The sequence below is a fragment of the Armigeres subalbatus genome, unplaced genomic scaffold, assembly GCF_024139115.2.
Source record: "Armigeres subalbatus isolate Guangzhou_Male unplaced genomic scaffold, GZ_Asu_2 Contig1361, whole genome shotgun sequence".
NCBI classification, from domain to species: Eukaryota; Metazoa; Arthropoda; class Insecta; order Diptera; family Culicidae; genus Armigeres; species Armigeres subalbatus.
In genome coordinates, this window is record NW_026942134.1 from 4,661 (window position 1) to 22,735 (window position 18,075).

The 18,075-nt window shown below is 45.2% G+C and overlaps 2 long non-coding RNA genes across 2 annotated transcripts; one reads left to right on the top strand and one right to left on the bottom strand.

The window, feature by feature from the left end:
* Window positions 1-3,255: 3,255 nt before the first annotated feature.
* On the top strand, window positions 3,256-4,288 carry LOC134202694 (uncharacterized). Its single transcript, XR_009977305.1, has 3 exons — window positions 3,256-3,539; window positions 3,604-3,663; window positions 3,772-4,288. It is a non-coding gene; the product is annotated as an uncharacterized LOC134202694 (long non-coding RNA).
* A 7,746-nt stretch (window positions 4,289-12,034) lies between these two features.
* LOC134202695 (uncharacterized) lies at window positions 12,035-12,937 on the bottom strand. Its single transcript, XR_009977306.1, has 3 exons — window positions 12,829-12,937; window positions 12,705-12,764; window positions 12,035-12,596 (listed from the first exon to the last, which is right to left on the bottom strand). It is a non-coding gene; the product is annotated as an uncharacterized LOC134202695 (long non-coding RNA).
* Between the last annotated feature and the right edge of the window lie 5,138 nt (window positions 12,938-18,075).

Genomic DNA, 18,075 nt, shown 5'->3' on the forward strand with positions numbered 1-18,075 from the left:
GTCTCGTACCTGCCGGATCGGAAGCGAACACCATCTTTGCAGGGTTGCTGTCCAGCATTCTTGCAACATGTCCTGCCCATCGTACCCCTCCGGCTTTAGCTACCTTCTGGATACTGGGTTCGCCGTAGAGTTGGGCGAGCTCATGGTTCATTCTTCGCCGCCACACACCGTCTTCTTGCACACCGCCAAAGATGGTCCTAAGCACCCGTCTCTCGAATACTCCGAGTGCTTGCAAGTCCTCCTCGAGCATTGTCCATGTTTCATGTCCGTAGAGGACAACCGGTCTTATTAACGTCTTGTACATGACACATTTGGTGCGGTGGCGAATCTTTTTTGACCGCAGTTTCTTCTGGAGCCCGTAGTAGGCCCGACTTCCACAGATGATGCGCCTTCGTATTTCACGACTAACGTTGTTGTCAGCCGTTAGCAAGGATCCGAGGTAGACGAATTCCTCGACCACCTCGAAGGTATCCCCGTCTATCGTAACACTGCTTCCCAGGCGGGCCCTGTCGCGCTCGGTTCCGCCCACAAGCATGTACTTTGTCTTTGACGCATTCACCACCAGTCCAACTTTTGTTGCCTCACGTTTCAGGCGGGTGTACAGTTCTGCCACCTTTGCAAATGTTCGGCCGACAATGTCCATGTCATCCGCGAAGCAAATAAATTGGCTGGATCTGTTGAAAATCGTACCCCGGCTGTTACACCCGGCTCTCCGCATGACACCTTCTAGCGCAATGTTGAACAACAGGCACGAAAGTCCGTCACCTTGTCTTAGTCCCCGGCGCGATTCGAACGAACTGGAGTGTTCGCCCGAAATCTTCACACAGTTTTGCACACCATCCACCGTTGCTTTGATCAGTCTGGTAAGCTTCCCAGGGAAGCTGTTCTCGTCCATAATTTTCCATAGCTCTACGCGGTCTATACTGTCGTATGCCGCCTTGAAATCAACGAACAGATGGTGCGTTGGGACCTGGTATTCACGGCATTTTTGAAGGATTTGCCGTACAGTAAAGATCTGGTCCGTTGTCGAGCGGCCGTCAACGAAGCCGGCTTGATAACTTCCCACGAACTCGTTCACTAATGGTGACAGACGACGGAAGATGATCTGGGATATCACTTTGTAGGCGGCATTAAGGATGGTGATCGCTCGAAAGTTCTCACACTCCAGTTTGTCGCCTTTCTTGTAGATGGGGCATATAACCCCTTCCTTCCACTCCTCCGGTAGCTGTTCGGTTTCCCAGATTCTGACTATCAGTTTGTGCAGGCAAGTGGCCAGCTTTTCCGGGCTCATCTTGATGAGCTCAGCTCCGATACCATCCTTACCAGCTGCATTATTGGTCTTTAGCTGTTGAATGGCATCCTTAACTTCCCTCAAGGTGGGGGCTGGTTGGCTTCCATCGTCCGCTGAACTGACGTAGTCATCTCCTCCGCTGCCTTGACTTTCACTGCCTGTACTCTCAGCGCCATTCAGATGTTCCTCGTAGTGCTGCTTCCACCTTTCGATCACCACACGTTCGTCCGTCAAGATGCTCCCATCCTTATCCCGGCACATTTCGGCTCGCGGCACGAAGCCTTTGCGGGATGCGTTGAGCTTCTGATAGAACTTGCGTGTATCTTGAGAACGGCACAGCTGTTCCATCTCCTCGCACTCCGCTTCTTCCAGGCGGCGTTTCTTCTCCTGAAAAAGGCGGGTCTGTTGTCTCCGCTTCCGTCTATAACGTTCCACGTTCTGCCGGGTACCTTTGCTGCAGCGCGACCGCCCGCGCTGCGTCCTTCTCCTCCAAAATCTGTCTGCACTCTTCGTCGAACCAATCGTTCCGTCGACTTCGACCCATATACCCGACGTTGTTCTCCGCTGCGTCGTTAATGGCTGCTTTGACTGTATTCCAGCAGTCCTCAAGAGGGGCCCCATCGAGCTCACCCTCTTCCGGCAACGCTGCCTCGAGATGCTGCGCGTATGCAGTGGCGACATCAGGTTGCTTCAGTCGCTCTAGGTCGTACCGCGGTGGTCGTCGGTACCGAACATTGTTGATGACGGATAGTTTTGGGCGCAGTTTAACCATCACCAGATAGTGGTCAGAGTCGATGTTAGCGCCACGATATGTCCTGACGTCGATAATGTCGGAGAAGTGCCGTCCATCAATCAGAACGTGGTCGATTTGTGATTCAGTCTGCAGTGGTGGATCTCCAGGTGTACCGATACGGGAGGCTGTGTTGGAAGTAGGTGCTGCGAATGGCCATATTCTTGGAGGCGGCGAAATCAATTAGTCGTAGGCCGTTTTCGTTCGTCAGCCGGTGAGCGCTGAACTTTCCAATAGTCGGTCTAAACTCCTCCTCTTGGCCAACCTGAGCGTTCAAATCTCCTATGATGATTTTGACGTCGTGGCTTGGGCAGCTGTCGTACTCACGTTCCAGCTGCGCGTAGAATGCGTCCTTATCATCATCAGTGCTTCCGGAGTGTGGGCTATGGACGTTGATTATGCTGAAGTTGAAGAACCGGCCTTTGATCCTCAACTTGCACATTCTTTCATTGATCGGCCACCACCCGATCACGCGCCTTTGGAGAACATGGAGAACAGACGCTGTTGTGAGCCGATCCTGACATGGAGAACAGACGCTCAATAAGATTTGCACCTCCGGAGAGGAGCAAACCCCCCCTTCCCTGTCAGCATACGACCATAGTTCCCACCGAGGTTGGTTACCCGATCTTCCCTAAGGTTGCTCGTATCCCGGCCAGCACCGCGGGGAGGTAGGGATAGGAGTTGCTGGGTAAGAGGCTAAGGACCGCGAGATGGGGTCTATTTTATTCCTTCAGGTACGCGAAGTACCAATGGTACGCTTTACCCAGCATTCGCCGTGCCACATATATAGCTATATATGTAGATAAAGAATCAGATGGAATAATTTTTGGCTGTTACGCCCTTTTCAAATATTGGTCTAGAAATGAAATGTTATATTGTAATGGGTAATGGGAGGGATATTTTTGGATACGGCATGAATGCACTCTAGCAGTGTGAAATGCCGCTAATAAAAACAAACAAACAAACAAAAATCAAATGCATCACTTAATCATCGACAACTTTGGAGCTCAGTCTCCCTTCTATCATTGGGTGATATGAACGCACATGCCCGCTTGGAAAGATCTTCTAGACTTCTTCCGTGATATCTCTGAGACAAAAAGATGAGTCTCCTAGATATTTTTCTTCGATGTCTAGAACCTGTCAGACCTCAAATCCGCCTCAAATGCAACAACCCGCATGGAAGGATGTCTAAAAGCGAACAGGAATCTACCTCGAAAAGACGCAAACCACCTTAGTCAAGATTCATTTATACTCGGGCCCGTATAATGGTTCATTCGGCTATTTACAATTGTGTGTGTATCTACCGGTGCACTCGTCGAAGCGGTTCAAATGCCACGCGCCATCTTTTTTCACTTTTATCATTCGCTTCGCACGCGCACCGTACATCTTCGAAGTTTTACATTTTGGTAGTTTTCCATTTTGTTTCTTGTTTGACAGATACGTATTTCGACCTCAACGGTAAGTCAAGTGTCTCGTACTTGACTCGAATTGAACTAATTTTCTTCTTTATCTCAATTTGCAGCTGATCTTCGTTGTGATGAACCAGGGCAAGGGAAGCAAAACCCTTGGGACGATACTTAAGGTACGCATTTAGAAAAGCTTTTAAACTGGACCCGCCAGTTCCACTGCTAAAAATGCTATCGTCATGGTGAACCTCTCTCATAATCTTCTTTATTTCTTATAACCGCAGGCAAGAAACTCCAGCAGATTATCGTTGAGATAACCCCCATCCTCCGTTCACTGGGCGGGTAGTGAAACCCGGGGGCAATACTAAAAATTCGCATTTGGGACACACTACGTCAGCATATTATGGTGCAACTCCGGGAGGAAAATACCATGCAGTCATCAAAACCGATGCGAACACTCGATCGTGACCCAAGCGACAGTGCAATAGAGATAATCACATCGGTTTCAAAACATCGGGATGGGAAGACATCCTCCAGCGCAACCCCATCGATGAAGACGGCAACTCCGCATCTCATACCATTCTGGCCAATAGGGGCACCACCTCTCTTCTGACATCAGGCGATATCAGCTGGAAACACCCGCCGTTGGGAAAAAGAAACCAACGAACGGAACCTATAACCGACTGCATTGTGGCAAATCAAGGAACATTCCATGGAACGATGCACATGTCCAGTTTTTCCCAAGCCGATTAACTCTTTTTATGTACCATGGTTGGATATTCCTAATAAATATTATTGGTTGTCCTAATTTATAATAATAAAGAACAAATTAAAATTTTTTTTTCGTTTTCCTGGTAAAAACACTGCGTTTCATTGATTTGTATGAGAATAACAAAAAGAGAAAGGAGAAAAGAACCCGCACGGAACGATATCTAACAGCGAACAGAAAATCTACCTCGTTAGGACACCAACCACCCTAGTCAAGTTTCAAATTAAGTTTGAACCCAAACCATATGTACCCGCACGGAACGATATCTAACAGCGAACAGAAAATCTACCTCGTTAGGACACCAACCACCCTAGTCAAGTTTCAAATTAAGTTTGAACCCAAACCATATGTATAATTCCCTTCGATTTTTGCGAGTGTATTTGTTTACCTCTACACACTCGCACTGCTGAATCGGTTTATAGCCGGTTTAGCCGTATTTGCCTCGCGATTTTTGCAGTCGCCATCTTGTCCACACCTCACTTCAGATCGGAAAAAATAAAGCTGCGGAGAAATTACCAGAAAAATCTCTATAAGACTCAGCTCCTCGGTTGCGTGGTGACCAGTTTATTTTAGTAAAAACGGAAATAACAATCACACGGGATTCGACCCTTGTGTTCGGTATAGGCGGCGGCGGTGACAGTGAGAGCTGGCGGAAGTCGATCGAAAGCGTTTACGGCACGTAGACAAAGTACACCGTGGACCCGGCCATCAGCGAGGCAGATGTCATTTCCCTCGATACTGCGAAAACTACGGTACAAGATTGGTTCAGTCGCAGCTGAATTACATTTTCAGTTCCGGTACCAGCAGACTTGGTAGCTTTCAACTACGTCATCCTTCGTCGATCTTTGCATATCACCATTTCCGTACACCCTCTAAAGCCATCGGAGATAATGATGCTAGTCATCACCTAGGTCATCGCTACGAAAAATGAGCTTTTTGGAAAGGCCACTTCTGGATCCAATGCAGGTAAGTGCCAAAAGATATTTCGAAATGTTTCCGCGATAAACTAAACGAGCTTTATCACTCGATATGAAACGTTTCGTATTTGTAATTTTCACTGTTGTTGTTGATTTATAAACATTTAAATCAAGATAATCGTATCATATCATGTGATGAAACTCGTAGTCTGAATGAGTAGGGTTAGAAAAAACATTAAATACCTAATCCTTCCGATTTTAAACACATTCATTAAAATACCTAATATCCGCTACTCTAACGATTTTAACTTTTATTTTTCTGCCATTCCACAGAGATATTTAATCGTTCCGCAACAAAACTTTGCCTTCGGTAACGAATATATCAGCATAAAAGGATGGCTGGGAAAGCTCCGTTCAACGCTTGCCGAATGGCATAAATGCTCTGAGCGGCGCAACACGGGTCTACAATTAACGAAGCTTTCGGTTTGGATTTCTTGGATTCGGGCAGAATGCTTTACCCACCATTGCTTTCCAATATGTGCATTGAATTGAACCTCACTACCAGTGCTTCTTGTGCCCACTAGAGCCAAACGGCAATTATGTCTGGAGGCAACCGACAGTTTCGTAATGAACTACAACAGTGGAACTATTAGATTTCAACTAGGTAGGTAGACTTTTTTATTTGACGTCCAAATCTCCTCAACTATTTAGAAAAATACTGATGATATTGAGAAGGGGTTTCTTCAGAAAACCAGAAGAGATTTCTTCAGGAATCCAGAAGGAATTATTTTGGGGATCCAGAAATTATCCCTCTGGCAATGCGATAAGAGTTTCGTTAAAAAATGCAGTATAGTAATTGCTTCGGGAATGCAGTAGAGATTCCTTTGGAAATATTATAGAGATTCCTTCGGGTATGCAATAAAGATTCCTTAGGAAATGTCATATGAATTGCTTCGGAAATGTGATTGAGATTCCTTCTGGAATCCAGTGGGTATTGCTTCGGGAATTGAGTTAGGCTTCCTTTGAGAATGCGATGGAGATCGCTTCGGGATTGCACTTATTATACGACAATGCAATAGAGATTCAATTGAGAATGCAATAAAGATTCCTTCGGCAAAGCAGTTGGTTATAATTATATCTATGGTATTACTTCGGGAATTAAGTTAGGATTTCTTCGGAAATGCGATAGAGATTCCCACGGGAATGCACTAGGGTTCCTGCGCCAATGTGATTGAATGCATAAAGAATTTCTTCTGGAATTTAGTAGGGATTGCTACGGGAATGCGATAGCCATTCCTTCTGGAATACAGTTGAGATTCATTCGATAATGCTATAAAGATTTCTTCGGGTATGCGATGGAGATCCCTTAAGAAATGCAGTGGGAATTGCTTCGAGTATTCAGTTGGGGTTTCTTCGGCACTACAGTACAAAAAGCAGTAGGGGCTGCTTCGGGAATGTAGTAAGGATTCTTTTGATAGTATTGTAGGGATTTCTTTGGGAATGCGATAGATTAAAGATTCATTCGGGAATGCAGTAAAAATTGCTAATGCATGAGGGGTTGATACTGGAATGCGATAGAAATTCTTATACGGGGATGCAGGAATTTCTCCAGTCCGTACTACACCCCTCCAATAATGAGACAGATATTTTTTTTCGGAAATGCGACAGATATTTCTTTGATAATGCTGTGTGAATTCTTTCGGCGTTTCTCCGGAAGTCCAATAAGCGTTTCTTTGGGAATCTAGTAGGCATTCATGCGGAAACCTAGAAGGCGTTCTTTCGTGAATTCCATTGGGTTTCCTCCAGAAATCTAGTGAGCAATTCAGAATCTAGTATGAGCTCCATCGGGAATTTAATAGATGTTTTTTTTTCGGAATCTAGTGAGCAATCTCCTCAGAATCCAATAGGTGTTCCTTCGGGAATCCAGTAGGTGTTCCTTCGGGAATGTAGCAGGCGTTCCTTTGGGAATCCAGTAGACGTTCTTCGGGGATCTAAGGGGCAATCTCCTTAGAATCCAGGTGGCGTTCTTTCGGGAATCTAGTAGGCGTTTTCTCGGGAATCCAGTAGGTATTCTTCTGGGAATCTAGTGAGCAATCTTTTCAGAATCCAGTAGGCGTTCCTCCGGAAGTCCAGTAAGTTAATAATTTATTAGGTGTTTCTTCGGGAATACAGTAGACGTTCCTTCGGGAATCCAGTAGGCGTTCCTTCGCGAATCTACAGTCAAACCTCCATGAGTCGATTTTGAAGAGACCATCGACTTATGGAAATATCGAGATATGGAATAGCAAAATAGAATAGATAGCAGAAAATATTTTTTAATATGGCATAATTTCCTTCCGATGTCGACTAATGCAGTAAACTAATCATGTAAGCGTTCCTTTGGGATTTTTTTCCTTGGAATCTTTAAAGTGTTCCTTCGGGAATCTAGTAGGCGTTCCTCCAGAACTCCAGTAGATATTCCTCCGAGAATTCAGTAGGCGTTTCACGGGGAATCTAGTTAGCAATCTTTTGAGATTCCAGTAGGCGTTCCATCGAGAATCCAGTTGGTTTCCTTCCGGGAATCCACTCCAAGATTCTCCATTCAATCCTCCAAAAAAATTCTCTAAAAAAAAATTCCGCAAATCCTCAATGAATCTTCGCTAAATTCCCCAAGGAATGCTCCCAAGATTCTCCAAGAATTCCTCAAAGAGATACACGCATAATTCTTTAAAGAATCCCCAGTGAATTCTCCCTGGATTCTTCTCAAGGGATCCTCTCAGAATATTTCTTTTATGTTTCTCCAAACAATCCTCCCAAAATTTCTCTATAAATCCTTCCGGAATTCCCCAAGGAATCTTCTCAAGATTCTCCAACGAATCCTCCCAGGATCCTTCAAAGAATCCTCTCAAGATTCTTCAAGGAATACTCTCAGGGTTCTCCAAGGAATCCTCTCAGGATTCTCCATGGAATCCACTTAGGATGTCCTAACGGAAAATCCATTAATAACGTAACGCTAAAAACTGCCATTTTCAACCCCCTCCACCTATGTCACACTTTTTGTATGAAAGATATGACAATTTTATATGGGTTGTCACACTTCAGGGAACCCCTCCCCCTCTAAGCGTAACGTAATTTATTGATTTATTGATTTCAGGATTCTTCAAGGATCCTGTCAAGATGCCCTAAAGAACGCTCACAGGATTCCCCATGGAATCCTCCCGCGATTCTTCCCAAGGAATCCTCTTAGCTTGTCATAAGACGAGTTCGCACTAACTCGTTTAATTCCACCACTTGATTGTAACTTGACAGATACGTATTTCGACCTCAACAGTAAGGCCGTCTTCAGTGTCTCGTACTTTACTCGACTTAGTCGAAAAAAAAAACAATTCTTAATATGTGCTCTAGGCTTCCCCATGAAATCCACCCAGGATTCGCCAATTTCCTAAAAAGTCATCTCAGGACTCCCTGAGGAATCTTTTCAGATACTCCAAGGAATCCTTTACGGATGCCCCAAAGAATCCTTCCAGGGTTCCGTAAGGAATCCTCCCAGGGTTGCCCAGAGGACCCAACCAGGATTGCTGAAAAAACCCTCCCAGGATTGTACAAGGAATCCCCAAGGAATTCTCTTTAGATTTACCAAGGAATCCTCTCAGGACTTCCCAAGAAATCTTCTCCGGAATTCCTCAAGGAATCCTCTCAGGGTTCCAAAAGGAATCTTGTCAGTATTCCTCGAAGAATCCTCTCAGGTTCCCCAAGGATTCCTCTCAGTATTCCCGAAGGAATCCTTTCGAAATTTCTCTGAATATTCTTTCGGAATTCTCAAAAAAATCATCCTTCAGGTTTCCTTAAGAAATTCTCTCAGGACTCCAAGGACAACTCATAAGAATTCCGAAACAAAAAATCCTTCCAAAACAAATAAAACATTTTGGGAGAATTCAAACAGGAAATACAAGAAAATTCTTCCAGGAATTCTGAGTAGCAGAGGTTCCAGTGCCGATGAACAAGAGGCTATGCACGGGGTTGTACGCATATCTACCAGGGATAACGTGGGCGCAATCAATAATAATTTTTGAAACCTGTTCACCTGGACACGGCTATTCAACTGCTGTAAAGATTCGTTTTGTTGAACATCAATTATCTTTATCTCATTTACAGAAAATCTCAGCTGATCACCGGTGAAAAGGATAGCGAATCCTTGAAAGCGACAACTAGCGTACGTTTAACTCCGTATCATGTAACCGTGGCGAAAAAATCCACCTGTCGCAACCGATGGAATAAAACGTCCAAAACTCAACGGAAAATCTACGGAAACAGCCCGTGTCGATCGTGGCCCAAGCTACATAAGACCGGCTTCAAAATGTCATCCTACAACTTTACCCCCCCACATTATTGGCAATAACACCTTCGTGATAACGGCGACTTGGTCAGGACCATAGGATTGGCCACCATGTTTTCCACTATGCGTCTCGATATTGGCAATAATATTGATAAATATGTACGTAACATAACGGTCAATGCTTTGGCTGTGCTTGCGACTCAGCAGAAAGCTATTGAATATCTGATGAAGTGATGTCGTCGAACAGATAGATGGTGTAGAGGCGTAATACATCAAGGAGATGTTTTAGCGCACTTTTGGAACCACGGTCGGAGACCACTAATGATGTAACGGATTGAAATGAGCTCTACCAGAAGATTGTAAGGGAAAACCTGGAAGCAATCGACATCGACTTGGAAGCACAGGTGCAGTTGCTCGTAAGTACCTTTACCGCGGGCCAAGATCTAACAACGTAGGACAAAGTTATGCATAATTACAACATCAAAATGCAGGTGAGTTAATTTTGATTTTACTATATATTGTGCCAAATGGAATAATATAGGATAATGTCTTATACCTGCTAAGCTTCTTCCTTTCCTCATTCCAGGTTCAATAAATATGTGAATCTGTTTCAAGTTGCTGATGGGTGTGAAGGCACGACCATCCGACGAGCAACGGTCAACACAAGGTGGATCCTGGCAAAAATTTATCATGGGGCTGCTATAACAGAATGATACCACACACAAATACCGAAATCACAAAAGGTCGCGCGCGCTCGCTCTTGCGTTTTGTTGCTCTACTGATTTTATTTGGAATCCTTTCGAGATTTCATTTGAAATCCCTTGGGTATTCTCATGGGAATCCGAATGAAATCACGGGAGGATTCCGGATAAAATACCTATAGGATTCAAAACCGAATCCTCAAGTATTCTTATTTTAATGCTGGACAGATTTAGAATGTAATAATGTAAATTATTCTGAATGGATTGAGGATTCCATTCACAATGAATTTCGAATGGAATACCCAAACAATTTCGATTTCAATTCGTAAAGGATTACGAATGTAATCCTGCAAGGATTCGAATCAATTCGTAAAGGATTAAGTATGTAATCCCGCAAGAATTCCGAATAGAATTACTAAAGAATACCCAATGGAATCACGAAAAGATTCGGAATGGGATCTCGAATGAATTTCACAGGTAATTACGAAAAGTTTTATTAGTGAATTACGAAAAGATTCATATAATTTCAAAGTTAAATGTGGAATCTAATTCATATTCCATTCCGAATCTTTTAGTGATTTCATTGGGTCTTTAGGAATTCTATTCGTAATCCTTTGTGAATGATATTCGATATTATTTTGAGATTTCATTCGAAGTGATTTGGGGGTATTCTATTCGGAATCCCCTGGAAATTCCATTGAGAATCCTTCCGGGATTTCATTCGAAATTCGCAAGATTTCATTCGGAATACTTTTGAAATTCCATAAAGAGTGCTTGCTCTTTAGTGTGGAATCCTGCAATCCGCAAGAAATGCCGTAAAGTTTGCGAATGTAATCAGAGATGATTCCTAAAGAAATCTCCAGAGGATTCTGAACGGAACGGCAGTTCAGAAATGGAACCCCGAGAAGAACTTTTCGGTATATGCTTGTGATCCCATTCGCTATCCTCTAGAAATTTCATCTGAAGAATTAATTCAATTCGGTACCCTTTCGAGATTGCACAAAAAGTGCTTTCGCTTTTGGATTTAAATCCCTTCAGGATTCCTTTCAATATTCTTGATGAATCATATGAATCCTTTGGGGATTTCATTCTGAATAATTTCTGAGTTCCATTCGGAATCCTTCCGAAATTCTATTTGATTATGCCCAACTCATGCCAGGGCGGAGGGTCCTTTGTAATTAATTTAAAGGCTTTCTAATTCTCGAATATAATATAATGCTAACTAATTGTTTGTATAATAATGTAAAACCTGTAAAACATATGCTAATAAAATATTTAAAATGATTTTATAATTTTTATTGTAAACAAACCGAAACATAAAGAGGAACAAAAAGAAGAAGAATCGAGGTACCCATATCTAAATCATATCTAATAAAAATCTAGTAGAGCTGTGGTACTAATGTCTAGGAGATATCTCTGCGTTATCTAAGAGAACCGTTATGTCAAATCCTTTCCGGTTCAAACGGTCTACTCGTCTAAAATTTGAGGTAGACACCGGTTTAAACGGTTGTTGCATTTGAGGCGGATTTGAGGTCTGACAGGTTCTAGACATCGAAGAAAAATATCTAGGAGACTCATCTTTTTGTCTCAGAGATATCACGGAAGAAGTCTAGAAGATCTTTCCGAGCGGGAACCGTTTAAACCGGTGTCTACCTCAAATTTTAGACGAGTAGACCGAGTTTGACAGGTGTGGTCTCCTAGATATTACCTCGATATCTTCTAGACACGATTACCATGGGTCTCCTAGATTTCTCCTAGACGTGAGTACCATATTGCTTCTTTTCTCCTTTCTCTTTTTGTTATTCTCATACAAATCAATGAAACGCAGTGTTTTTACCAGGAAAACGAAAAAAAAATTTTAATTTGTTCTTTATTATTATAAATTAGGACAACCAATAATATTTATTAGGAATATCCAACCATGGTACATAAAAAGAGTTAATCGGCTTGGGAAAAACTGGACATGTGCATCGTTCCATGGAATGTTCCTTGATTTGCCACAATGCAGTCGGTTATAGGTTCCGTTCGTTGTTTTCTTTTTCCCAACGGCGGGTGTTTCCAGCTGATATCGCCTGATGTCAGAAGAGAGGTAGTGCCCCTATTGACCAGAATGGTATGAGATGCGGAGTTGCCGTCTTCATCGATGGGGTTGCGCTGGAGGATATCTTCCCATCCCGATGTTTTGAAACCGATGTGATTATCTCCATTGCACTGTCGCTTGGGTCACGATCGAGTGTTCGCATCGGTTTTGATGACTGCATGGTATTTTCCTCCCGGAGTTGCACCATAATATGCTGACGTAGTGTGTCCCAAATGCGAATTTCTAGTATTGCCCCCGGGTTTCACTACCCGCCCAGTGAACGGAGGATGGGGGTTATCTCAACGATAATCTGCTGGAGTTTCTTGTCTGCGGTTAAAAGAAATAAAGAAGATTATGAGAGAGGTTCACCATGACGATAGCATTTTTAGCAGTGGAACTGGCGGGTCCAGTTTAAAAGCTTTTCTAAATGCGTACCTTAAGTATCGTCCCAAGGGTTTTGCTTCCCTTGCCCTGGTTCATCACAACGAAGATCAGCTGCAAATTGAGATAAAGAAGAAAATTAGTTCAATTCGAGTTCAGTACGAGACACTTGACTTACTGTTGAGGTCGAAATACGTATCTGTCAAACAAAAAACAAAATGGAAAACTTCCAAAAATGTTCGAAGATGTACGGTGCGCGTGCGAAGCGAATGATAAAAGTGAAAAAACATGGCGCGTGGCATTTGAACCGCTTCGACGAGTGCACCGGTAGATACACACACAATTGTAAATAGCCGAATGAACCATTATACGGGCCCGAGTATAAATGAATCTTGACTAAGGTGGTTTGCGTCTTTTCGAGGTAGATTCCTGTTCGCTTTTAGACATCCTTCCATGCGGGTGGTATTGGATGGGGCGAAATATTTGGCGATTATAGAGCGCCAATTTTCTATGATTTGTGTGACGATTTCAATGTGAATATTTTGAATACTGGTGAAGTATCTCGAATAGGACAAAATGGGCAACAAAGCCATATTGATCTGCCTTTTTTTCAAATTCACTATCATTAGATTCTATATGGAAGGTAATCCAAAATCCCCAAGGTATTTACCACATTGTAACAAGCCCCAGTGTAACAACAATTATTTTATATAAACATAATGAAACAAACAATTAATATGTAACAAATAACAAATTAAAATAATGCACGTTCCCTCCGGGTGCCCTGAGAGAGACGGCTTGGTGGTGCTCATTAGGGAAATGTCGAGGTTTCATATGAGATTTTGGTCCATCAGTCGAATTCCGCATGTATATTTTTATTGCGTATTGCGCTTTTTGTCTACAGCAATTAGTTTGCTGTATTCATAGCTGAGTAGGATTCTTATCCTATTTGGGCCCCTCGAATCAATTAATGCCATTTAGCATAAACGATTCGATGTTTGTGTCTGGAACAAACTTGGGACAAATCACAACTAAATATTTTATTGCCTACTTTCAGGCTTTCCTCTTCAGTCCAGACACTGAATCAACAAATAAAACATACACAAAATAGCACAAATGATACAGACTCGATCGAATATTTACAACTATTCGAACAACATAAAACCAACCGTAACACAACCTTATCCAACAGCACAGAATTTTTCATGAATCGGAGAGCCGATTCATGAAAAATTCTTAAGTCAGCTAGTGACGAAAAATCTTACTAGAGGACTAACAGACTGGAAACTTAACCTAAGCCACAAATCTCAAAAAACTAAATCTATTCTATACATCATCGTACCACCAGAATGGCTATTCCAAAGCCTGGGAAATCAGCGTCTGATCATAATTCATACCGATTGATTGCGATGCTATAATGCATGGGAAAATTATTGGAGAAAATGATTCTTTCGAGAGTCGACCATTGGGTCGAAGAAAATGCATTGCTCTCAAATACTCATTTTGGATTTCGAAAAGGGAAAGGAACAAACAATTGTCTCTTCATTGCCTCTTCAGATATATAGCTGGCTTATGCGCACAAGGAGCAACTGGCTTCAGTTTTCCTGGATATTAGGGGGCTTTTGATTCAGTTTCCATAGTTGATTCTATTGGTAATTGAGCAGACAAATGACCAAACACGTCTTTACTGTTTGAAGTGTAATTCAGGAATGATTTATTTTCTACAAATTATATGTATGTCAATGAACAGTGTAACAGGTTGCCTACTATGATCAATGAGTTGCTTTGTACTTCAACACTCCTCCTCAACGCATGATCTCGTCAGAGGATCCCAGTTCGAGACAGCAACACGTACGGACGTGTTTTTTGCTCGCGCATTTTTTCGAAGTGTTTTTTCTCGTTCTTTCGCTGTTTACGTTTTCGCCTGTCGCGTTGGCGTTATTTTCTCCCGGACCCGTCATGGGAGACTCGGTGGCCGATTCGGTCGCTGGAAAAGTGCCTAAGCGCACTGCTCTTGGAGGCGCGGGTAACCCCTCCAAGCAGCTTTTGCAGAGCAACGTGTTTTCGCCGTTGCCGCTTGATGACGCCAGCAATCCGCCGAAAAAGAGGAAGAAGCAGCAATCGCAGCTGCCGCAGGTGCAACCGGAGCGGAAGGAGAAGTGCCCGCCCTTGTTTGTGAAGGGCGATCCGCCGGATTTACGCCCAAAAATTCGCCAGCTGATCGCTAAGGGGCTGAAATGTACTTTTCGGCTCTGCAGCGAGGGCGTGAAAGTGATGCCGGCCAACAGGGACCATCATCAATCCGTCGTGGAGTTCCTCGAGGTCCACAAGTATGAGTACTACACTCATGACCACCCCGGCACGAAGCCGCTCAAGGCTTTGCTGCGCGGACTTCACGACATGAAGGAGGAAGAGCTCCAAGCAGAGCTTGAAAGTTGCGGACTGAAGCCAGTAGCCGTCCACAAGATCGCTCGTCACGACAAGGCGAGGAAATATCGCGACCAGCTTTACCTGATCCATCTGGAGCACGGCTCCACTACCTGGAAGGACCTGAAGCTGGTTGGTGTTATAAATTACACCGTCGTTGACTGGGGAGCGATATCGGCCAGTGCACCGTGATGTCACGCAATGCACCAACTGCTTCAATTTCGGGCACGGCACCAGGAACTGCCGCATGAAGCCGCGCTGCAACAAGTGTGGCGAACCCCATCCGACGGACGAGTGCGACAAAATGGAGGTGGCCGATCCCAAGTGCGCCAACTGTGGCGACAAACATCGGGCTACCACAAAGGGCTGCCCAAAGCGAGCCGAGTTCCTGGAAATCCGGAAGAAGGCTTCCACCAGGACCATTCCGAAGAAGAACCGTGTTCCTGTAATCAACGAGGTGAACTTTCCAGCCATCCCGGCTCCCCGTCGTGTGATTCCAATACTCCCACCGCTACAGCCGCACAAGCGACTGGCAGCGGCAGCTGCATCGGTCCAAGCTCCAGCATCGTCGGCACCATCCACCAGCGAATGGCCCCCGCTTCCTCCTCCTGGGTTCCGTCGGCAGTCGGAGAACGAAGCCGTCCCACCGGAAGAATCCGCCCCGCTGTACACTCCGGAGCAACTGATGCCGATCTTCGCGCAGCTCGCCACCCGACTGCGCGGCTGCAAAACCCGATTCGACCAGGTCTTCACACTTGGCATGTTCATCATTGAAAATGGCTGCTAGGGTGGGCCTGGTCAACTGGAACGCTTGCTCGCTAAAGAGCAAATCAATCGAGCTGAAGGATTTCCTTGAGGAGAAGGAAATAGACGTGGCGTTCATCACCGAAACGCACCTAAAACCGGAGGTTAACGTCAACATCCCGGACTTCCGCATCGTGCGACTCGACCGGCCGACCAGGGGAGATGGTGTGGCCATCGCTCTTCGCTACAACATCAACTGTCGTCTGCTTCCAAGCTTCCAGCTCAGTGTCATCGAGGCCATCGGTGTCGAAATCATCACTTCGGTCGGCACAATCGCGCTCATCGCGGCGTACTGTCCAACGCAGGCCAAAGCCGGCGATGGATCATCGGCTGCCCTTCGGAGGGACATCGTCAAGCTGACGCGGAGGCAAGGCCAGTATATCATTGCCGGCGACTTGAATGCCAAACATCAAACCTGGGGCAACAGTCGCGGCAATCGAAACGGCACCATCTGGAGCAACGACATGGAGGAAGGCCACTACACGATCCTGAGCCCGGATTCCCCCACTCGGCTGAGTCGGTCCGGTGCCCACGCAACGCTCGACCTCTACGTAACAAACCTGAGTGACCACGTCTCGCAGCCGGTTGTATACCAGGAGCTCAGTTCGGATCACTATCCGGTGGTGGCGGAACTGGGCTCCTCGGTCAATCGGCACCAGCAGTTACGGCGGAACTACCACCGAGTGAACTGGCAGCGTTTCCAGCAGTGCGTCGATAACACCGTCGACTACGAGGTGCGTCCGGAGACGCCGGAAAGTATCGACCGCCAGCTGTGCGCTATCGAGGAGGCGATCACGGCGGCCCGAGAGCAACACGTACCGACGGCTCGGCAGGTAAGCAACTCCTTAAACATCGATACACTCACCAAAGATTTGATTCGATTGCGGAATGTCACTCGCAGGCAGTTTCAGCGTACTGGACTGCTCTGAGCTTAAGGCACGCTGCAATCGAATCACAAAATTATCAAGGCCAGAATGGTGGACCTCAGAAATAACGACTTCTCGAATAAGATCCGCACTCTCCCAGATTATGCTAAGCCGTTCTGGAAAATGACCAAAATTCTAAAATCCAAGCCTCGGCCCATTCCACCTTTGATCCCACTAGACAATAATGGCTCTAAGGATCGCTTGATAACTCCTGCAGAGAAGGTCGCTGAAATAGGTCGTCACTTCGTCAGCTCACATAATCTTGGGCAGAACATCGTCAGTCCACACGAAGCAGCCGTCAACGAGCATGCTAACAACATCCATTTGATTCCCAACGACTTCTCGGAGGAGTTGGAGATCTCAGCTGACGAATTGACGGCCTATATCAAATCGTCGAAGAACATGAAGGCCCCAGGCTTCGACAGCATCCTGAATCTCGAGCTCAAACACATGAGTGCTCCGTTCTTTGAGCACCTCTCGCTGATCTTTAATCAGTGTCTCCGGCTTAGCTACTTCCCATCGTCCTGGAAGTCAGCGAAAGTCATCCCCATCCGGAAGCCTGGGAAGGATCCTTCCTCCCCAAAAGTTATCGACCCATCAGCCTTCTCTCAGGGTTATCCAAGCTATTCGAAAAAGCTATTCATCATCGGTTACTTGAGTCTGCCGAAAATCTCAACATCTTGCTCGAGGAACAGTTTGGTTTCCGACGCGGTCGGTCAACTGTACACCAACTGACCTGAGTTACCAACGTCCTCAGACGGAACAAGTTTGTCTCGAAAACATCCGCCATGGCCTTACTCGATGTCGAGAAGGCATTTGACAATGTATGGCATGATGGCCTGGTGTACAAACTACAACGCTACAATCTTCCCAGCTACCTGGTGAAAATCATCAACAATTACCTGTCGGCAAGGACATTCCGGGTCTCAATCAGCGGAGCGAGTTCCAATGCGCACAACATCGTCGCAGGCGTCCCCAGGGCAGTATCCTCGGGCCCCTGCTTTTCAATCTGTTCACCTCCGACATGCCAGAACCTCCAGAAGGCGGCATTCTGTCTCTGTTCGCAGATGACACATCCATCGTCTACAACGGTAGAGTGATCAGAGCGCTAGTGGCAAAACTCCAACGAGGCCTGGATGCCCTGACAGAGTACCTCACCAGCTGGAAGATCTGTATCAACGCGGCGAAGACCCAGGTCATCATTTTCCCCCACTCCAAATCCCCTAAACTTGTTCCGCCTGGGGACTGTAAAATCATCCTCAATGGCA